This window comes from Pongo pygmaeus, chromosome 19 (genome assembly GCF_028885625.2).
Source record: "Pongo pygmaeus isolate AG05252 chromosome 19, NHGRI_mPonPyg2-v2.0_pri, whole genome shotgun sequence".
NCBI classification, from domain to species: Eukaryota; Metazoa; Chordata; class Mammalia; order Primates; family Hominidae; genus Pongo; species Pongo pygmaeus.
Genome location: NC_072392.2, coordinates 24,701,374 through 24,717,307, shown reverse-complemented (window position 1 = coordinate 24,717,307; position 15,934 = coordinate 24,701,374).

Below are 15,934 nucleotides of genomic sequence, written 5' to 3'. Positions count from 1 at the left end.
ACTCATGGATAATCCACTGCTTGTTCAGTATATAATCAAAAAGTAACAATAAGTACAAGCAGTTGAGCACCCCATTCCACTGCTCTGCCTATGGAGTGGCCATTCTTTTATTATGATGATGATGATGATGATGATGATGATGATGATGATGATGACAGAGTTTCACTCTTGTTGCCCAGGCTGGAGTGCAATGATGCGATCTCAGCTCACTGCAACCTCCATCTCCTGGGTTCAAGTGATTCTCCTGCCTCAGACTCCTGAGTAGCTGGGAATACAGGTGCCCGCCACCACACCCAGCTAATTTTAATATTTTTGGTAGAGACAGGGTTTCTCCATGTTGATCAGGCTGATCTCAAACTCCCGACCTCAGGTGATCCGCCCACCTCCTCGGCCTCCCAAAGTGCTGGGATTACAGGCATGAGCCTCCGTGCTTGGCCACTGGAGTGGCCATTGTCTTATTCCTTTACTTTCTCTAATAAACTTGCTTTCACTTTATGGATTTGCCTCGAATTCTTTCTTGCACGAGATCCAAGAATTCTCTGTTGGGGTCTGGAACAGTGCCCTTTCCCAGTAACATAAATATGTATTAAAACAAAGGTCCATAACTTGACCCAATTGGAAACACAAAATTTACTATAAGGATTTATATGACAAAGTGATAAAAGGAGCCGTGATTGGCTTTTGTGCCTGTGCGGCATGGGCTTCAGATTAACAAATGTTAAAATGCACCAATTGACAAAGCTTCATGAACTTAGTCAATGCTGGGACTCAAGTTACAGTTATACCTGCGAATCTCACTAAATTTAAACACTGCAATGCCTGTAATCCTGGCAAAATAACTATAGGGGAAAAATAGCCATGCTTTATTTTAACTGTAGCGTTGCCTAAATTTTGCATAGGCATAATACTCGTTGCCCTAAAACATGCTCTAACACAATGAATAATAGATATGATTCAATTAAGTCTTTGGCACTTACAAATTGGCTTGGACCTTGGAGGTCCCCAATAAAAATAGTTAATATTGCTATAACTATGAGACAAGTTGGACCTTGCAGGTCCCCAGTTAAAATAGTTAATATGACTCTACGTAAGTTATAGCAAGATGTGTTAGTCTGCTAAGGCTACCAGACACTGGGTGACTTTAACAATAGAAATTTATTTTCTCACTGTTCTGGAGGCTGGAATTCCAAGACCAAGGTGTGGGGTATTTGGTTTCTCTGAGGCCTCTCTCCCGACCTGAAATGACCTTTCCTATGAGCACACCCAGCACTGAGGTCTCTTTATGTCTCCAAATTTCTTCTTTTATAGCGACACCTGTCATGTTGGATTAGGGCCCACCTTAATGGTCTCACTTTAACTTAACCACACCCTTTAAAGGCTGCATCTGTAAATTCAGACACATTCTGAGGTACTGGGGTAAGGGTTTCAGTATGTAATTTTGGGAGAGACACAATTCAGATGTACAGGACCTTCAAGTTTATAACTTAATATATAAAACCTAATTAATAAAAGGGTGATTCTCTCTACTGCTTCTCCATTTGACAGCTGAGTCTTGCCTGTGCTTAAGCCTGGAAAAAAATAAATGGTGCTTCACGGTGGATTACTACAACCTTAACATTGTAATCCTTTCATTAAGACCCCATACCCAACACCCAGTATTATGGAACTTACTGACCCATCCAATCAACAACTGGTAAATATTTTGCTGTTAGAGATTCGGCTATCATGTTCTGTTCAGTGCCTATTTCAATAGCCTCTCTGCCTTAATTCACCTTCACCTGCAGTGGGAAACAGTACTTCTTCTCTAGGCTACCCATGGGTTATCCCAACAGCGTTGCCACCACATACAATCTTCATAGAGCTCTTAACTGCACCCAGCTTTCTCCAGGAGCTCAGGATGCCCCAGACCCTCATCCCAGACAGCATTGCTCTGGAGCTCACAGCTGGAGATGACATCACCACAGACGTCCCCATCCCAGCCCTGTCCTGGGAGCAGGATTCTGGCCTCCCTAGTTAGGCCTCAGAGCTGGCTGATCACCTGGCTTCATAAACCTGGGTGTTTTCAGGGAAATTTTTGATCTCTACAAACCATGACATGTAGAGAGGGACACATATCTGATTCAACAGTCCCTGATCCACTGATCCATGGACATATTTGCCCACAAGGAATAACCAAGAATCTCTCTCTGGTGGAGGTCAGGGGCATTACATGAGCTGAGTAGAGCTTAGTTTTTAATCACAGACATAGGCAAGGTGTTTAAGTTATTACACTTTCAAGCAGCATGGCCCTCACTCACTCAAGGTGAGATAAATATTGCTGCAAAGGAACAACAGCTGCATTGTTGGAGTTTCGCTTTTGAGGCACGCGTTTGTTGGTGTGTGTTGATTTCTTTCACAAAACACATTTTCAAATACTTCCTTACTCCAATCAACATTGCCCCGTCCTTTTAAATAAATTTTTTGAAAACTAATAAGCTTATTTTATTTATTTACATTTTTTATTTACATTTCTTTACAAACTGTTCGCTATTAGTCTACAGTGAAAAGTCAACACTTTATAAAATAAGATTGGCATTTAAAAGCTTCTCAATTCTAATACTTTGAAAGGCTACACCCATTTTCAGAAAGTCTGGGCTATTCAAAATATTTTACAAAATTCTGAAACTTTGAAAAGCTGCAAGATTTGGGGACAGCAAGATGAGGCATTTTTTCTTATAGCCAGTTTTGTTCACTATATTATTAAATAAGCACTTTTTAAATTAACAGCTTGAATTCTAAAATATATTTTTGAAAATCAATAATGATTTTTGTAAAAATAGAAAATCAGTTGTACTTTTATCTTAAAATTATTTCTTATCTATTTTCTAGATTTGATGTTTTGCCATTTTAAAGAATACTAGACAAGATGATCTCAATTTGGATCACTATATTGGGCTCCTAATAGCCTGATATAATTTTAAATCATCCCAAACAACACATTATTACCATATACATCAGCACTTCCCGAACTGTGCTGTAAGTTGTGTATACTATTGATATTTTTGAGCTAAAATATGCTTATAAATACACAAAAATATATTTATCTAGGTGTTGTTATGCAATAATGCACTTTTTAAAAAGAAACGGTATACCAGTCTCAAGAATACCTGGAAGCTGCATGAAAATTCTTGATTCCTTTTATATATAGTGACAGAAAAAGATGTAAATCTCACAATTGGTTATTTTTATTGTATAAAATTTTTTCTATAAGCACATGTGAATTAAGTATTCATTATTCCACATTCCCCATGTCACCGGCGCTGGGTGCCCACAGCATGGCTTTTCTAACACTGCAGGTGCGGGGCTGAGGGTGGCAGACTGGACACCTGCACGCAGCCGCATTCCTCACAAAGTTGGACCAGCCCTGAGCCGGGGGCGGAAGCATCCCAACGTGAAAAGCTGTTTGCCAAGTACAATGACCACGCGTTTCATCTATTTTGAATACACCATCACAACAAACTCTACACTCTTGACAGATGAGACAGGCAGATATGATCTTTGAACATGAGTGAGAAAGACATTCACACAGGCTCCCATCCTCCCTCACATGACTGGAGGATTAAATGGCAGTGGGGGGGTGGATGTTCAGCTCAGGGGCAGGTTAGTGACACTGTCACAGCTATTTTAGGACCTGAAATATTTATAGGATCCTATTCCAAGCCCTAATACATAAACAATGAACCCAAAACTGTACACAAAGGGAAACAAAAAACCACTCTGACAGCCTCCAGGTCCCTCATAAACTCCCCAGAAGTCAAGGAGGTCAAGGCTGGTCTCAAACTCCCGGGCTCAAGCGATCCGCCCACCTGGGCCTCCCGAAGCTCTGGGATTACAGGCATAAGCCACCGCACACGGCCTAGTAAGTTCTTTTGATATGTTTGGAATGAATGTGTTTCCAAGGATAAAAGCTTACAATGACATCTTTCTTACCTGTAAGATACCCGAAGAGCTGAGAGAGGGTCCCCAGGCTGGCTAAGCATCCAGAACTCTGGGGGAGCTTTAAAAACATAGATATGAATTATTGTGCTTCGCCCCTTACTTACTGAGTCACAATCCCAGGGATGGAAGCGCCCAGAGATCTGTCTTTTCAGAACTTCTCTGGCTCTCCAGGTGGTGCTGACAATCAGGCAGATTGAGAGCCAGTGCTGCAGGCAGCTCGTCCCAGACCTCAGGAGCAGGGGAGTCACCCAGGGCTAGGTCAGACTGAAGGTTCTGGGGCACCAGGGGTGGGGAGGGGCTTGAGAGTTGGACTTTCCAACAAGCTTCCCAGAAGGGCTGGTTTGCTGATCCTCAGACCAGGCTTTGAGGGTGCACAGCACTCTTCCTCTAGGTGTGTGTCCACATACCTGGCATCTTTGTTGTTGAATTGCCCCAGATATAAAGTGCACGGTGCCCCCTCTACGCCTTCAGCCCTGCTGTCTCCCTTGCTGACCCCCAAATCTCTGGGGCTCGGACTTGCCTTTATAAAGGGACCTCTCAGCTCAGGGGCGGGCCCTCCCCACTGGCCCTCTCTTCCCAAGGCCCAGCATCAGCAGGAGCTGCTCGAGCAATTCATCCTGAGGGGTCTATGTGGTGTGAAAAGCTGAGGGAGACTGTTCTGTTTATTGTCAAGGGCCAAGAAACAAAGCCTGGAAACAAAGTCTGGTATTGCTCAACCCAGTGGTGATGAGTGACAAGATAGGGCGGGGTGCAGAGGAGACTCCCACACACAGCAGGACTGAGTGAGCGCCAATTCTTCCTTCTAACACTGGCACCAAGGAGAGACCGCTGTCCCTTCCCATAAAGGCAGTGGCCAAATGGAAGCATCACTTGGTGTGCCAGCTCCTTTGGGACAGGAGAACAAGAGGTGACTTGAAGCGGGGTTGGTAGCCCCATCCCAAGCACAGTGGATGCTGAAGGGGGTCCCGGGCTCCCCAGGTCCTGGGCTTCTCTTGATTCTCAATGTTAAGCTTGTTGATTGAATATAGTTGAATATATATAGGTGAGGAAAAGACACAGGCCAAGAACCGGGTGATTCAGTCAGCTCTGAAAAGTCAGGAACAGCATTTCTTTTTTTTTTTTTTTTTTTTTTTTTTGAAACAGGGTCTTGCTCTGTCACCCAGGCTGGAGTGCAGTGGCACGATCTCGGCTCACTGCAAGCTCCGCCTCCTGGGTTCTCGCCATTCTCCTGCCTCGGCGTCCAGAGTAGCTGGCACTAGAGCACCCGCCACCACACCTGGCTAATTTTTTGTATTTTTAGTAGAGACGGGGTTTCACCGTGTTAGCCAGGATGGTCTCCATCTCCTGACCTCGTGATCTGTCCGCCTCGGCCTCCCAAAGTGCTGGGATTACAGCTGTGAGCCACCATGCCCGGCCAGGAAGAGCATTTCTAACCTCCAAATGCAAACGTCTGCCACCCCGGGCTGCTCTCCTCTGGAAACGGCACTGCAGGGCATAGCAGGTCCCAGGTTTGCCTTTCCTAATTCCCTGCACCACCCAGCTCCTGCCTCCCTCACTGTGCGGGATGAGAGGTCCACACAGACAGTTCCTTCTCACCTTTGAAATGGCAGTGGTGGCTGCAGCCTGGGAGCTGAGGCCATCCCAAGCGGGTGAGACCCCCACCAGGGGCCCTGGGTGCCTGCCGGCCACAGGCTGAGCCATCCAGGCTGTGCACAGCCACGCCTCAGCCACCAGGATTTCTTTCCTGTGGAACTAGACCTTCCATCCAGAGAGCCTTGCAGCAGAGAGCAGAAATGGGCTTTCTCTCTGCTGGTGTAGGAAAGCCATGGCAGGAACGTGGTACCAACAACACACAGCTGCCTGTCCCACATGGGGTCCCGCACCTCCCGCCTCCCTGCTTTCCTGCCCCTTTACTTGGTAAGTGTGCTCTTTGATTAAGTGTCCTCTTTTTAATTGTGTCCAAATGTTCACACTGTCTCAAGTGATGCTGGAGCCACAGCCTGGGGCCACTGCAGGTCCTTCCTCTGGAGCAAACGGTCTTTGTCACAGTGTTTCTCTAAAAGCACATCCATCCTGACTGACACTTATTTTAGAAACAGAATTGGTGAAAAAAGAGTTGAGCATTATAAAATGTCTCTGGATTTCAAAGAAGTTGACCACTATCTATGGGGAATTGGGGATGAGTAACTGCTCTTTAAATAAATGAGGACAGGCCAGGCATGGTGGCTCACGCCTGTAATCCCAACACTTCGGGAGATTTGTATGTAAAAAATACAAAAAGCTGGACATGGTGGCATGCACCTGTAATCCCAGCTATTCAGGAGGCTGAGGCAGGAGAATTGCTTGAACCCAGGAGATGGAGGTTGCAGTGAGCCGAGATTATGCCACTGCACTCCAGCCTGGGTGACAGAGCAAGATTCCATCTCAAAAAAAAGTAAATGAAGACAAAATCCCAAAGGCTAGAGCCACCTCCCGCCCAGAGCAGGTTCAGGATCGAAGTGCCCCTGTGGTTCCGCTCCCACCTGTGTGCTCTATTTTAAAATGAAGGTCCGGGACAAGGGGAGAGCATGTCATTACTAAGGTTCAGTGTTAAATAGAGACATTCTTCCACTGATGGCAGCCATGATGGGCCACCTGAGCTTTCTTTGGTTTTCCCTGCCATCTGCATCGTCCTCCACTACACTTGAATGAGGAGTCCTGAGGGTCTGAGTAACTTGCAGGGATTGCTGTGCTGCCAGGAATGAGTGAAAGAAGAGGCCAGAACAGCCACCTCAGCTAAAAAGAAAGCCAGAGGAGAGGGTGGGTATTTAGGGAGCAGGGATTTTTAATTTCAAGTAAATTCTGTAATTAAGGAAATGGGGTGGTGGTGGGGCTCGGGGCTGGGTGCTCTGGCACTGTCCCTAACGGCAGTCACAGTGATGGCTTTGCTCCTGTGCTGCCATCCCTCCTCCCTCTCAGCAATAGGAAGAACATGTGTGCTTTTGATGCACGTGGTGCAGCAGGCCTGGGATGCCGCATTTCACACAAGCTTCAGGTGACCCCAGTGCTGCTGGTTCATGGACCACGCTGTGAGTAGCAAGGTCACAAACTCCCCTGAGGGAAGGGAGCAGCTGGGCTGCGTTTCTGAGAGAAATCGTAATAGGTTACGATTGAACTACTTTGGGCCTCCCTTCTTGAGAACCCAAAACAGCTGCTGTGTGTGCTGAAGCTATATTCACCCCACCACAAAGAGGACAGTTAGCACCTCTCCCCACACAATGGTATAAGGTTTTGTTTTCATATAAAACCTCAACAGATGAATGTGGCCACTATCAATAATTTTCAGAAAGAAAGGTGTAAATACCAACTATTTTTTTTTTATGGAGTCTTGCTCTGTAACCCAGGCTGGAATGCAGTGGCACAATCTCCACTCACTGCAACTTCTGACTCCCGGGTTCAAGCAATCCACTTGCCTCAGCCTCCCGAGTAGCTGGGACTACAGGTGTGCGCCACACCTGGCTAATTTTTGTACTTTTAGTAGAGATGGGTTTCACCATGTTGGCCAGGCTGGTCTCGAACTGCTGACCTGAAGTGATCCACCTGCCTCTGCCTCCCAAAGTGCTGGGATTACAGGTGTAAGCCACCATACCCGGCCCCCAAATACCAACTATTCTTTAAAAAAAAATATGATTATGTTGGAGGCACAGTGGCTTATTCTGTAATTTCAATACTTTGGAAGGCCAAGGCAGGCAAATTGCTTGAGCACTGGAGTTGGAGACCAGCCTGGGCAACATGGCAAAACCCTGCTCCTGCAAAAAGTTTTTAAAAAATTAGCCGGGCATAGTCGCATTCATCTATAGTCCCAGCTAGTCAGGAAGCTGCGGTGGGAAGATTGCTTGAGCCCTGGAAGGTTGAGGCTGCAGTGAGCTGTGATGGCACCACTGCATTCCAGCCTGGGTGACAGAGTGAGACCCTGTCTCAGAAAAAGAAAAAAAAAATATATATATATATATAATGTTGGGAGAGATGTCCCTCATAATTAAACTAGGTTAATACAGATGATTTTATTTAATAGCTGAAATGGTTCTGTTACCTGGGAGTTTGTTTTACATTTAGTTGATCATGAAGGATCCATCATGAATCCCCCCTAGAAGTGCCCACAGTGACATGTTCCATGAGTGCTTGATGGAAAACCATGTATTTCTAAGGTTCTGGTGGCAGGTAGCAGTTATGCGATGGCATGAGGAAAATCCATTTAGTAGAATTGTCCAAAAGTGCAATGGCCTGGCTTGGTAAGCTGTAAATTCTGTCCCTGTGAGGGGTAGAAAGTGAGGATGGAGAAGGAAGGAATATGCCAGACAGGGGTTGAACCAGACAGGCTTCTTCCAGCTGTCAGCTTCGTGACTATGGGTACTGTCCATGTCTCCAGGATCCACCTGGGATGCCTCTGATAATGTAACCACGTACCCCCATTTTTCTTGGGCAGTTTATTCCAACAAGTGAGCTATAGTGCAGGCATTGGGACATGCAGTAATCTGTTTGACTTTCAAGGGCTTAGGTCAGCTTGGTGGAGTTCTCTGGGTCCCTCTAGAGAATCACCCAACCCAGGGATGGCCTTCAGGTTCCCGCCCTACCACTAAAGCACTTACATTCACACAAAATCCTGGAGCTGAATGTTCTCAGCAGGCTTATTCCTCATAGCCAAAAGCCAGAAACAAATCCAGATGTTCTTCCAGGAGCGAGTGGCAAAACAGTTGGGGTCATTGTGGAAGTGAAGGGAAGCCTTTGGTGTATTGGAAGAATGAACAGGACTCAGTAATGGATTGTTTATGATGTGGGGAGATACAGGCTGAAGAAACTCTTTCTAGAGTCTGGAATGGAGTCCCTAGGTGAGCTGTCACACCATTTATTTAGACAGTAAGTCTAGGTCACAGCCAAGTCCAGGAAGATGACCTAGACTGTAGAGTGGGATCAGTTTTAATCTGTAATGTCAAAGAGGCATTTCGGTCTGGAAATCAGCTAGGTAGCTGTACATATAATTCTGAGTGGAGATAAAATCTGGAGGTTGTAAGAATAGAGTTAATAATTAGTGCCTTAAAAATCAGTTTGGTCCCCCAGAGGGCTTGGGGTTCTTTTTTTCTGGCATACCAATAAAAGAATAGCAGAGTCCAGGAGTGAGTTATGATGCACCTCAGATTTTAAATCCCAAGCAGGGGTTGTGAGCACGCTGGCAAACCTTGGGTAGGAGCATCCAGAAAGGCAGGATGAGAAGGAGAAGCATTGGCGTCAGGAGCCAGGAGCAAGATGGACCCCAGAAACAAAAAGGAGCCACTTACCTGGACTGTTCCTTTAACGTGGTAAATGGAAAGTGGCCATCAGATATTCCATCATGGAACTGTCAAAAGACAAAAGTACAACAGATTTAGTTTAAAGATCCTAATTGGCTTTATTTGCTATTCTAGAATCAGGCAACACTTCATTCCATAAAACAGACTGAGCATTCCTCCGAGCAGAGTTGGGGAGATGGGCTTTATGGATAGAAAAGGCTGAAGCAGAAACAGAGAACAAAACACGGATTGGTTGCAAAGTTACTTTCCTTGTAAACATTAAAGCAGAGGGGAGGGACTGCCTATCATGCTGGCTAAACCTGGCCTGCTGGGGATTTGCCTTTTATCTCTCTGTGTCCTGACTTCTCAGAAGGTCAGATCAACAACTCAGTTTTGGTTTGGAAAAGTGGAACTTTAGCGCAAGAAACTCCAATCCAGTCTGGTTTTGTTACTGAAATGAACCTGGGTCTGCTTGCCCCGTGTGGTAAAACCAAACACCCACACCGAGATTTGCAGCAGGAGAAAGGAGGGTGTTAACTTGCAGGACACCAAGCAAGGAGAATGGGACAGCTTATGCTTCAGACCCAATCTCCTGGATGGCTTACAAGCAAGGGATTTTAAAGGCAGGGGAATAATTCAGGAATGCAGAAGTTACAGGGAAACCATAAATCGATACAGAGGGTATACACTGGTTTGGCCTAAAATGGTGGAAGCTCTTGAAGCAAGGGGCTTACAGGTCATAGGCGGCTTCAGGATTCTTTGATTGCAGTTGGTTAAGGAAGCCAGGCTTTGTCTAAAACTTGGGATCAGCAGAAAGGAATGTTAAGTTCTGGCCTGTGGGCATGACTCTCTCCAGGCCGCTGAGAAAGAAATTTACAACAAAGAGCAGCTGTCAGAGTGCAGCCCTCATCTCCCTGACATCTGAGGTCTCTGTGATGATGGTCAGTATTTTCCATCTGAGGTGGGTCCGGGTTTCTGAAAAACCATTCATGGACATATGCTAAGATGCAATCTTTAGTTTCAACAGGGGACAAAACACCTTGTCGCTCTGACTTACTCGAGTGGCTATTACTTGCAGCTGTTATTCCCTTCTTGCTTATCAGGTGGCTCATTTACTTCTCAATGCCAGCTAGGTACCTGGAATTTCCCTTGAAAGAAATCAAGATTTTCCTTTGTTTCCATGCTTGGAGGAGGCCTAGCAGGCCTCTAATAGGGGTCCATGCTCCATCTCAGTCTGTTGGGCCTAGTGCAGAAGTTCAGTCCAAACCAATGGCCTCCTGTAAATATATTTTACAGAAGTCAGCAGTGTCCACAGCAAGGGAGAGTTTCTTGAGCAACCTGCTGGGAGACATAAGAGTGAAATAAAGAGTGAATGTCAGGTGAAAACATTGAAAAGATGAGGACTGACAAGTATTTACAGAGGGTTAACTCTGAAGTGGTTCCAACAAACTGGGATCTTGAAAAGCAGGTAGTGGAGGGAAAAATGGCTTCCCCTTCTAGGTTCTTTGGCTGGGCTAGGAATTAAATTGACATAAGACAGGCTAATAGGAGAAGAAAACACTTTAATTACGTCTATATGCACAGGAGTCCCACAAAATATGGACCAGGAGAAGGGCCAGATGAATGAAGCTTAAATAGTGTCCTGAGTTACAGAAAGGAACAGGGGCTTGGGGCTTGCCGGGGATGGGCACAAGTTCTGGGAGGGTGAGGGGAGGCAATGTCTGGTGAATAAAAGGTGTCTTGTGCTGCAGAGAAAACTCTCTGGGGTGATAGAATTGTCTGGAACCAGCCCTCTTCCTGATACAGATAATTCACTAATGTAGATGTATTTTATAGTTATAAATTTCTTTCACAAAAGGGCAGCTTTTCAGAGCTACTCCTGTGTCTGCAATTTCTTAGAATAACAGATCAAAATTTGCCTAAGAAGTATATTTTGTGTTCACATATCTAGTTTTGTATTGTCATATTTTGGGGTGGTGTGTCCTGAGCCCCAGCAGCAAGGGCCATGTTATAGGAATATAATTTTTAATTGACTTTTTCAGAGTTGTTTTGAATTCACAGCTGAAGGGGCTTAGAGTATGCCGTCCCAAAATATGCCACTCTGACATAAAGATTATTTTGAGCTGAAGACAACTGAGACCAAGTAGACACAGGACAAACTCTCTGCCCTGCCTCCATCTACCAGAAGGGCAGGATGTCTCTTACCAGCCCAGAGGTGGCACCAGAAAAATCAACATCATAAGCACACCAAATCAACCTTATCTGTCAGCTTCCCCCATATATCTACCTTCCCACAACTTGTTATCCAAAGAAGCTCAAGGTCCCCTTCCTTTGTCTTTCCACTTCTCTACAAATATATTGCTCTCTCATTAGGGTGCTAATAAGCCCAAGTTCTAACTGCCTTTTTGAGTTATTATCACTGAGCTCTCCCATGTGTATTTGCAACGCATGAATTAATAAATGTGTTGTTTTCTCTTGTTAACCTGGCTTTCATTGGTCTAAATTTGTGGGGCCAAGGCAATAAACCTAAGATGGGTGGAGGTAAGATTTTTTCTACACCTATACAGCAAAATTGAGCTGAGCGTGCAGAGAGCTCTCATATGCACCCCTCACCAGCCCGCGCGCACACACACACACACACACACACACACAGCCTGCCCTACTGTCCATGTCCCACATCAGTGGGGCACATTTCTTACTACTGCTAAACTCACACCAACACATCATTTTCACCCAAAGTCTGTGATTCACATTAGGGTCGTTCTTGGTGTTGTATTGTCAGTGAAAAGAGCCAAACACTGTAAAATATTTGAAGAGATTTATTCTGAGTCAAATATGAGTGACCCAAGGTATAGTCTCAAGAGGCCCTGAGAACATGTGCCCAAAGCGGTTGTTTTACAGTTTGGTTTTATACATTTTAAGGAGACATGAGACATTAATCAGTACATGTGAGATGCACATTGATTCAGTCCAGAAAGGTGGGACAGCTAGAAGGGGGTCAGTGGGAGGAAGGCGTCCAGGTCATAGGTGGATTCAAAGATTTTCTGATTGGCAATTGATTGAAACAGTTATTATCTAAAAACCTGCAATCAATAGAAAGGAGTATCTGGGTCAAGATAAGGGGTTGTGGAGACCAAGGTTCTTACCATGTAGATGAAGTCTCATGGGGGCCGCCCTTAGAGACAATAGATGGCCAATGTTTCCTATTCAGACTTTTAAAAGGTGCTAGACTTTCAGCTAATCTCTAGAGGATTGGGAGGGCCTGGGAGGGCCTGGAAGGGAAAAGAGCTAGTTATGGTAATAGAGATTCTTTACAGATGCAAATTTTCCCCACAAAAGACAGCTTTGCAGGGCCATTTCAAAATATGCAAATAAATCCTATTTTGGGCTAAAATATTTTTATTTCCTTCTTTATCTGTCATATGATGTTATACGAGAGTCCAGTGGGAAAGTAAGCTGTGTTATATATAAGGTTAAATAAAGCCCATCTGTTGAGATTTTAGTTTTTAGGGTATGACTCCCCAGGCCCCTTAGATAGGAATCTGGGCAAGAGAGAAAAAATGTCAGTTTAGTCCTCAGTACATTCTGTGGGTTTGAACAGATGTCTAATGCCATATCCACCACTGTCATATCATACAGAGTAGTTTCACAGTCCTGCAAATCCCCTGTGCTCTGCCTGTTCATCCCTCTCTCCCCCAACCCCTGCCAACCACTGCTCTTTTTACTGTCTCCATGGTTGTGCCTTTTCCAGAATGTGACAGAGTTGGAATCTTACAGTATGCAGCCTTTTCACATCAGTTTCTTTCAGTTGTAATATGCATTGAAGGTTCTTTCATGCAGCTCAATAGTGTTTGGCAGAAACTCAAAGGCAGGGAGAGGAATGGGAAATCTGTGTGGTGGAAAAGAGGAAGAGGAGTCCTGATGGGACTGCCAGCAGCCAGAGGCAGCTGCTAGTGAAGTGGCTTCATTGTCTGGGGTGACACCCAAGGTTCATTGTCTCACAGCCACAGAGATCAAGGGCATGGACACACAAAGGGTGAGGTTAAGAGTGGAAATTTAATAGGTGAAAGAAAGAGAATAGCTCTCTGCTACAGAGAGGGGTCCCGGAAAAATAGGTTGCTGATGCACAGTGAAATGCAGATTTTTATAGATGAGCTAGTGGGGAGCAGTGTCTGATCTACAGCGGGTGCAAAAAAACAGGACCAGGTGTGCCATCTGCATAGGGCATGAATCTCTGGATGCCCCCACACCAATCTTCTATTTATTACGCAGGTGAGTAGCTACTCCATGTTGCTTATTTCTTTCTTACTGTGCATGTGTTAACAACAACAACAAAAAATTAGGGAAGGTGAACCCCCCATGGTGGACATGCCTGGCCCCAGGTAGTCCCTTTTATCAGTGCGGCTGCAGGCCTCCTCCCAGGCAGGCTTCCAGCTTCCTTATCTATGCTTGCAGCTCCATTTTTCAGGCTGCTCTTTGTTAGAAAGAAATGATTTCTTGGGCTGTTTTTTGTTAGAAGTTCTGCCAAGGACTCTTTTGTCCTATCTGCCTAAATAATTTATTTCCATCTCCTGTATCACTGGAAGAGGGGATCCTACCTGACTGGTAAGAGGGTGCCTATTTTGTTCTCCCTGTTGGTCCTAAGTTCGAAGCAAGGGCAAAAAGGAGGGAAGCCGTCAGTGCAGTCCTGACCATTAGGGTTGCTGTATGCAGTTCCCAGCTGGTTGCTTCACTGACTGTGGGTCAGAGCGTCACTAGGCTCTTGGGTGGATTTTTTAAATCCCACGGACTGAAACCCTTCTTTATTATCTCTAGTCACTTGAACATCTTTCTTTGATAGACAGTTTATTCAGTGTTGTTATTAAAAAAAAAAAGCTGCTACTATTACTACTACTACAATTACTATTTATAATAATGGTAATAATTACAGTAATGATGAATCCCAGCAAGGACCAAATAATTATAATTACTGATTTAATATTTATACATAAATATTTATTAAAATATATAATCTATATATTACATATATTTATACCATGACATTTATAGTATCTACGTAATTGTATATTATTAGTGTATTTATGACAATTTATATTTATAAATTACATAATAAAAAAAGAATATTATTACTACTACTACTATAAGCCTCAGGACTCCCCCTGCCGCCCACCATTACAGAATATCCCCCTTTTACCATTCAGCCACCCAATCCCACGTTGCCCCGCTGGTCGAGCTTGCTATATATAAAGGCGGCCGCCAGGTGTCGCCAGACAACTAGCTAAAAAGCCTGCCGAGCGGATCCGGATGGCGAGTGGGCAGGTAGGACGCCAGGCCTCGTCCGTGTCCACCTCGCGTCGCATTCCCACCTCGGGGCTCCCTGGCACGCATGAGTGGAACCGTGAGATCCCTGGAAGCCAAAAGAAGCCTTGGAAAATTTGGGGGGGAGCGCCCTGGGCCAGGGACAGCTGCCGGGCAGGGGACAGGCTCCGCAGCGCCTCCCGGGACAGCGCCCCACCCAGAGGGGACTTCAAAATTCACAGGGGTCGGCCTGCCTCAGCCTCCCCTGGGGCATTTAGAAATTTCTGCGGACCGAAAGCCCCTCCTGCGTCCTCTTCAGAACTATAATTGTTTATATCTAATCACTATTTATGCAGATTTATTATTTATAAAGTATAATTTATACTTATAATTCTACAAATTTATATTATTTGTATTCATATAGTTTGTAAATGTAAATAAATTATTATTTGTTTATAATACTTGCTTAAAAGAATTACTATTGCTATATAAACCTCAGGTTCCACCATCCCCCTGCCCCTACCCTCCCCTTCGCACCTCGCCGCAGGCCTCCCCCCATGCCCTTCTCCCCTCGCCTTGCCCCCTTCTCCTCTCCCAAATTCTAGTTGCCCATCTGCTGGGTTGGGCTGCTGGTCGATCTGATCAACTTTCTGAGGTCACATCAAAACTGCAGAAATGAGGCTGATCGACCCAGCAACTCTAACAAAGATCATCCATCGGACATCTGGTCGCCCCTCTATCTCGGAGCCAGAGGCTGTAGGCTCTTCCCCAGTGGGGAGGGTGGGGCCCCAAAGTCCATCCACAAGATCCCATTTTGCAGGCCGTGGCTAAATCCACTGTGCCTTCCCCGTTTTTTCTCGAACTGCCCAAGCCAGACTCCACCTCCAAGACAAGACTCGGAAAAAGGTGTGAAGCTCAAGTCAGATGACCACGACCCACGGATGGCCACGGACGGGCCCATGTTACTCTTCGCAGTCCTCCTGGAACAGCCGGGCCGGTCCTCACCTCCGGGGAGGGGCTTGGAGATAATGGGTTTAATGGAAGGCCTGAGGACCTGGCCCCACGCCAGTGGGCGTCCGGCAGAGTACCCCATCCCCCGTTCACACTCTCAGAAGGCCCATCGATTCCTGCGTGTACTAGTCGACTCGCTCAGGACACAGCACTCCGAGCTCAAGAGTGCGCCTCCAACGCTGACCCGCAGGTTTAATCGCCGACGAAAGGACGAAGAGTACAGCCGGCAAAGCGAGGCTCATCCTGCCAGTGCTGCCAGTGCCGCCAGTCCCCTTGAACTCTGCATGGCGCCCTGTGGCCAAATCCCCTTTCTGGCCTGCTTCGCCAGAGCGCCAGAGAGA